This window comes from Amphiura filiformis, chromosome 13 (genome assembly GCF_039555335.1).
Source record: "Amphiura filiformis chromosome 13, Afil_fr2py, whole genome shotgun sequence".
NCBI classification, from domain to species: domain Eukaryota; kingdom Metazoa; phylum Echinodermata; class Ophiuroidea; order Amphilepidida; family Amphiuridae; genus Amphiura; species Amphiura filiformis.
The window spans coordinates 19,545,288-19,552,944 of record NC_092640.1 but is presented as its reverse complement, the minus strand read 5'-3'; the positions used below and the strand labels follow the sequence as shown (position 1 = coordinate 19,552,944).

The window sequence follows — 7,657 nt, the reverse complement described above, 5'->3', positions numbered from 1 at the left end:
TAAGTTACTCTTAAATGCTGTTCTTGCCACAGTATCCAGTGCCTTTTTGGTTTCTTAGTTTGTGAGGCCAAAGAACTTGAAGCAGGTTCGGAGTGTGTTGTTTGTGAATCCTCTTGATACCACCTCTACTGGGAAGTATTTCAGTTCCCATCCTACTGCTTGTTCTTACTGGATTAGATCTTCATTTTCTTTCTGAGGTTGGTCTGTGCTAAATTCTCCTCAGCAGGTACTGTGAGTTCAATTATGATGCCTTGCTTGTCTGATGGTGAGTAGACAGTTATTTCTGGCCTTTTCGATGTTGCCACTATCTCTGGAGGGAACATAGCTAGGCATCTGTCTTCATCCCACACTACTTGCCAGTCCTCACAGCTTTGTATGATGTTGTCTGTCTGGGTTCTGTGCCATGCTACATTTTTGTACTTCGTTCCAGTCTCAGTTCTAAATGAAATGCCGGTGACATTCTGTTGATATCAGTCGCCTACTGTCCCACATCTAGCTTTCAAAACAGCAGGAACTAGTTGGTGAACTACCATGTCACGTCTCCAGTTGTAACGGCCTGTTCTAAGAGAGTACTGGCAGCAGTTGAATATGTGCAACATTGTGCAGCAGTTGTAGCCACAGAGAGTACACTGACCTAGTGGGTGTTTATTCCAGGTCTTCAAGTTGGCAGGTGAGGGTAGTGCATCTTGGATTGAGTTGAGGTAGAATATTTCAGCATATCAGGTGACCAAGAGTAGAGGAGATTATATCATGATTACAGTGACTTTAGCCGTTTGAGAGTTTTTACTTTCACATGGCATGAAAAGAAACCATGTGATATCATGATATAAAAACATGATAATCAAATTTTGACTATTCTATTTCACTCGACTACGCCTCGTGAAATAGAAAAGTCAAAATTTGACCTCATGATATATTTTGTACTATCACACTCATAGGCCTGTAATATTTGTATACTATTCCATCTTGTGTCCATGTGCATGGCTGTTTCCCACCCTAGGAAGCGACCTTGTTTTGCCATTCCATATGAAATGAAATGCAGTCATGAATGCTCATTTAAAAATAAAATCACTCGTTTCAGGTTGTCTTGTAAATTGCAATGTATTAACTGTACAAGCCACGTGATCATGTTAAATCACTAGCGTCATCTTAATTACTATTTTATATTATTTTAATAACATGTCGGAAAAATATAGGGTAGGCTAAAATCGAAATAAATTTCTATAATGCTGAAAAAAAAGGTTTGTTTCTTGTATAAAGCTTTAAGCTCGTGGCCGGCTCATGACACAATTCTGATAAATGTTGGTGAAATTTAGTAGAGCAGTTTCTCCAGAAACCTCGGATACGTGTACCCGTATTCAATATCGATAGCATACCGTAATATAACAATAAATAGTTGTGATAAGTGAAATTTTTTCAATTATTGTGTGGCTTAGGAATGAAAAAAAATTATTCCAAATATCTACTCTATTAATAGAATTTCTCGACTTTGATACAGAAGCAATATTGAGTTTCATGATGAATCATCATTGATGATATCGTTAGGAATTCGGGGGAGTGACGATTAGAGCATTTTGAGCAAATTGGGTTATCGTATGCTTGTGATTATGTTTCAGGCGATCTTTCATTTCCACCGAATATTAATGATAAATCTTTCTTTCCGACGTAGATATTGAAATTGTGATTGGACGAATCGCGCCTAATGGGATTAAATGGATTTGACCAAAAGACGAATCGTATAGTTAGCTGTACAAATCAGGTTGATTCACAAGCCTCGGCACACTTGAATAGTATAAACTCCGAATTTTCTATATTACATATCCTCTACTATTAGATTTGATACCAATGGGTAGCTACAGGTATCTTCCAGACTGATCTTCTATCCAGTGATACCAAAATAAGTACCAACATTCCCCACACGATATCGCTATGGTGTAGTTATGTCAGAATACCGTCGCAAAATTGAAAAATCACAGAAAATTATACCTAAAAATAGACCAATATTGTTATTTCTACTCTAAAATCATCCTTGATTTCAACCAGAGTTTTCACTAAACAATGACTAATTATAACTTATATATCAAGTTTAGAATCTATATCCTTAGGACAACCAGCAATTTTTACATAAAAACCTAAATCAAGGATGAGTAGTATAGTTCACACGTAGTCAAATGCGGATTCGTCCCCGCATACAACTCTTTGCGCAGCGGTGGGCACTTTTTGGATTTAGCATAAAGCCGAATAGCTGTAAACACTTGTTTTGAGGGATATTTCGATTGTTTCAGAACATGCAAGTATTGCAAATAATTAGTGCTCATTCACTTTTATAATATACACTACATACGAGTGTTCTAAATTTTTAGAATTTTCAAACGCCGTTTACTCAGAACAGCAATTTTGCGTATTCGGCACTCTGCCGTGTTCATAACGATTTGTATAAAGCTTAATAATTAGGTATGTATATGTATGTATTTGTTTTTGTTTAAATTATTTGTAAATGTACAATAACACTCTTTTGTAAATTCCAAAATTATAAATCATATTCTTGCTTTGTCAGTTCAAGGTTCAAGGTTCAAAAAGATGGCCGAATCCGGATTCGGCTTTTGGTAAATTCATTTTACGCATGCATTATTTTTGAATTAGAGAACAAGGGATCTATGCTTTACCTATAGAGGGCAGCATATCGATTTTTTAACGGTTATGGTCGTTGACCGCACTGTATGCGATGTACCGTTAGCTAACCCTGTATGTCGCCCTCTTTTGATTACTTATTATGCTGTTATCATCTGATCTCCGTTAAAATTGATATACTGCCCTCTATTTTGTACAGCATTGATCCCTTGTTCTCAAATTCAAAAGAAATGCATGCGTAAAATGAATTTACCAAAAGCCGAATCCGGATTCGGCAGTCTGCCGAATTCATAACGATATAACGCATCGCCTCAATATTTTAAAATATTCTCTGACATCAATATTTCAGAAGTCACATGTATTATATATCTCAAATTCCTATATAAATTTACCTTCCTAATTAGGATCACTTCAATTTCTGCACATTCTATACTTGGATACGAAGCTTGGCTAAAACAAGAAACTAAATTGTATCCTGTCAGTTTTACTTTTTTGATCTTAGGAAGTGTAACCAATATGTTATATATTCGCTCAACCCAATTTGTCTGATTTTTCTCATCATATGCTTGCTCTACCGCAAGGTTTTCAAGTGTGGGGTGGTATGAAAGTGATTGTAAACTTTCAGAAGAATACTTTGACGAAATATGCGGATACAACCCGGGAGACAACTGTAACGATTTAATTTTCTTAAGATGAATGTTTATCAGATTAACCACCGATGACTTCACGGATATTCCTTCTAATACAAGTGTTTCTAGATTAAGTAGTCCCTGTATCATCATCTCAAATGCTTCTGTAGAATAGCGCACATGTTGCAAGGTCAATATTTTCAGATGTGTCCAGTGAGCGATTGATGGGAAAAGTCTGTCGCCATCTATCTCATAACGTCTATGAAAACTCCCGTGAGGGGTACGACGACGCTCATTGGTGAGTTTGAGGCATGTTAATGATGTCATGCCCCTACTGCTGAAGACAATATATCATCATCCGTCTCCAGTGCCTGTACCCTAAACTTATCGCATAATTCCACCTCACGTAAACTTGTTAATGTTGCAGGTGATATCTTCTTCAACTTGGATAAAAACAATAGGTCGACCTCGTGAAGGCTTACATATCGCAAGTTACATTTTTGTAACAATTTAATAATTTGTTCATAATAAAAATCGTTTGACCAGAATCTAGGCCATGTCAGATGCAATCGTTGCAATTTCGGCAGAAAATAAAGCAGCTGAGACAGGTTTTCGTTAGAAACTGAATGGTGTTTTACATTGAACTTTTTCTTGCCGCGCATCCATTCAAAATGTTTCACTTTGGACTTTTCCTTGACACATATCCCTTTGAAACATATCCCAAGAGTGTTTATATTAGGACAGTTCACGCGCAAATAGCTCACGATTTCATCGCTGGCTACAGATAGATGAATCTCTTGCAAACCTATACCAGCATAAAGAGTCAAGAACTTTAACACGTCATTTTCGTTCATTGGAAATTCCCATTCATTGCCACACTCTCGATATTCAAATTTGTTTTGTCCATTTTGTGATACAAACCGTCTGAACTGTCTACTAGACTCTGCAACCTTTCTGGGAGGACCTTTGTCTCTGAAGTCGATGACAGTCCAGGCATAGTTTTTGATTATAAGATGCCATTCCTTTCTTACCCTATATGAATATATAAATAAATATTATCATGATAATAGAAAATTAATTGATAGGTTTTCACAATGGCTATTCATGATACTTAAACCATTGCTGTGACGCATTCGTACAGAGAAATGTGGATTCGTGCAAAACATGTAATCTACAGTTTATTGAATAGAATTATGGCTGCTTCTAAAATTAAATGATAGGAAACAGAACATTATCATGAACAAATAAAAATATGAACGACATTCGAAAATTATGGAACCATTTTACACAGTAAAAAATATATACAATGAATACAATATTTGATTTACAAAGCTTACGTTTTTCCAAAATTATATAATCACAGTAACACAGGACCAAAATGCTGTTCACCTTGATTTTTTTTTTGTCTTTGCTCCCTCAGAAAACTGACTCTGATACGCCACTGATCATGAAAAATACTTGAACCACTTAAAAAGGATTCTTTTTACAAAAACCACACTGCTCCTAATATGTTTTATCCTGAAGAAGTCAGACCTAATCCTGACGAAAGCTTGACAGTAATCGTCCGACAACGTATCCGTTGAACCCTGAATCTGTTAATATTCTAGTACATACCTTTATGGCAAGAGGAACACGAGTTTACATGTTGCCTCTTATTATCACTTGAAGGTATAGATGAGTTGACCTCAATGTTTATCAACAAAGGCAAGGGATTGGTATATCCATATGCTTGAGCGAACTGCATACAACCCGGGATACCGTTGCACTGTGTTGTGGCGGTAGTTTTAAAAGCACGGGCCCTGAACAAAATATGATGCGCGCGAATACTGCCAGATAAAATCAATGGAAATTGTGATGATGCGTGCGCATACTGCCAAGCAATGACGTCAGAAGTCAACTCATCTATATGTTGCTGATAGCCATTATCGATCAATAGGCAAACGTGATGCATGCTGGGAATGAAAAGGGCTCAAAAGCTATCGAATTCGTCACCCGAAATCGCGAATTTGAGCCATTTTCCAAGTTTTCGTTCCCAGCCGGCATCACTTTTGCCAATCGATTTCTATCAGCATTACTATTGAATGAATAAATAGTATTACTCTCTTACCGCATTGCGATTAATTTCTCGTACAAAGACAAGAAGTTGAAAATAACCAGCAACGTATCCATATTAAGCATGCCAATAGCTCCCTCAACAACCGGCATTCTGTTTTTCAATAAGGTAGCGCCCATTTCTATCATTAAAAAAATTTAAAAATAAAAATGGTTATTATCAAAGTAAAAAATACAGAGAAATATGACGCTGCATGGAAGTCCTGTAACTTGCTATGTCTTTGAGATTACTCGTTGTCGGCGTAGGCTTACTACTGAATACGGTATTGTTCTAGATCTAGCTATACTCCTGGTCTAGAAACATGATAAAGTTTTCGTGTTAAAATAAGATTTCCCTGTGGAAAGAACATGATGCAGTCATGGTCCATGGTAAAGGCGATTCGACCTTTGTGGCATTAAACCCAGTTAACAGGAAATTAATCCAGTAAATCGATTCAGTAAAGCAAATAAGCTCATGCATTCGATCACTAACGGCAACCAGCTTCGGTCGATTACCCCAGCTGCAGCGTGTGTAAACTCTAATTTGCATAGAGGCTGTACTTGAAATTATTGATTGGCTCCAAACAAAGGATTTGAACCGGTGCACGTAATCATGGCGCAGTGCAGTCCATTCAATCAAATGTTGTCATCAACCTATTTGATCGCAGTGCATTGTTATGTGTGTGAGACGAACTGTCGCGGTTGATTTCAATCAAACAAACGATGTCTTATGTATTACTTTGTTCCGTGATGAAATTCGTGATGTTTTATTTAATCACTCTCGAAAAATGTATTTCTTTTGTAGGCCTATTACTTTGTTTTGTGATGAAAATCGTGATGTTTTATTTCATCACGCTTTAAAACAAACGATTTCTCAAGTATTACTTTGTTTCGTGATGAAAATTTTGATGTTTTATTTCATCACTCACGAAAAGTTGATTTCTTATGTATTACTTTGTTTCGTGATGAAAATCGTGATGTTTTATTTCATCATCACGCTCTAAAACAAACGATTTCTTATGCATTATATTTGTTTTGTGATGAAAATCGTGATGTTTTATTTCATCACGCTCTAAACAATAATTATAGTTACATGCATTTCAAGAAAAAAATCTTATTAAAACGGTAGGCCCTATGTTGTTTAGAAAAAATGTAGAAAGTGATGATGATGATGATGTCGATGATGATAATGATGATGATGATGATGATGATAATGATGATGATGATGTCTCCAAAAGTGTCCTGGTTTGTTTTTCTTGCCCTAAATCGTGCGTATCTATTAATAAGGCACTTCAATAATCAATAATCAGTCCCGTGACGGCCTCCACTAACTAGCTACTAACTTGGGTTTATGGGCGCTGATATTTCATGTTCACTGTCACTTATTTATCAGAAAAGTGCGACCCTTTGTCAATCACCTACAGTACCCAATTTCGGCATACTATATAAGAAACTCATCATGAAGGTTTGCCAGAGAATAATTAAAATGTAGCTTTTACCGTTTTTTGTGGCATCCTTCAGAAGTGAGCGGTCCGATACCAATATTTTCGGTCAAATCTCCATTCAATTAACACGGGGAGTTGGCTAGCTATGCCTTGCCCTCACTCATATTTTACAAAAGTGCGACCATTTCTGAACATCTAACCTAGCTGTAATTTTAGGTCATGTAAGAGAAATATATTTGCTAGAAGTTTTGGAGAATAAATTAAATATTGGCTGGTTATTTTTCACACAGTGATGTTAACTAGTCAAGTGCCCATTCTTCCAACATACATCATTTGTAGGGGTCACGCGTCAATGGTGAGAGCACTGTGTATTGTGTATAGGAAAACGGACAGTAACTGCAGTATGACACGTTTATTATGTGTGGTTCACCGGTAACATACATGTATTAAGAACCTTATTATCACAGAATCACATAAATCAACACACACTTACTTGACAAAATTGATAAAGAATTAAGCCTTACAACTATTTCCTTATCAAAATGGCGGCAGAACATCGACGGGGCATGTACAAGGGCTGCGTATACTTACGATATTATTGTTACACCTGACGGGGTAATAATAAAGCTTGAACTTTGCATATTCATTTTGGTTGAAGTTCAAGGCAAAGATACGGTATGTAACACAAAAATATTAACAAATGGCAGCTTTTCACCTCTAACTATGCTGTTATATTGTCATACTGCTATTTTTCGTCCTACCTACACAACTTTTAATTCCCTAAATATATTCAAACGGGAGCTTTCCACCTCTTCGGTATAAGCATAATACCCTTTTTCATGGTGTATTCTATGGAAAGTA

At 36.5% G+C, this 7,657-nt stretch overlaps 1 long non-coding RNA gene across 1 annotated transcript; it reads right to left on the bottom strand.

The window, feature by feature from the left end:
• Positions 1–3,594: 3,594 nt before the first annotated feature.
• On the bottom strand, positions 3,595–7,388 carry LOC140168082 (uncharacterized). The gene is made up of 3 exons (XR_011861144.1): positions 7,290–7,388; positions 5,368–5,494; positions 3,595–4,292 (listed from the first exon to the last, which is right to left on the bottom strand). It is a non-coding gene; the product is annotated as an uncharacterized lncRNA (long non-coding RNA).
• Between the last annotated feature and the right edge of the window lie 269 nt (positions 7,389–7,657).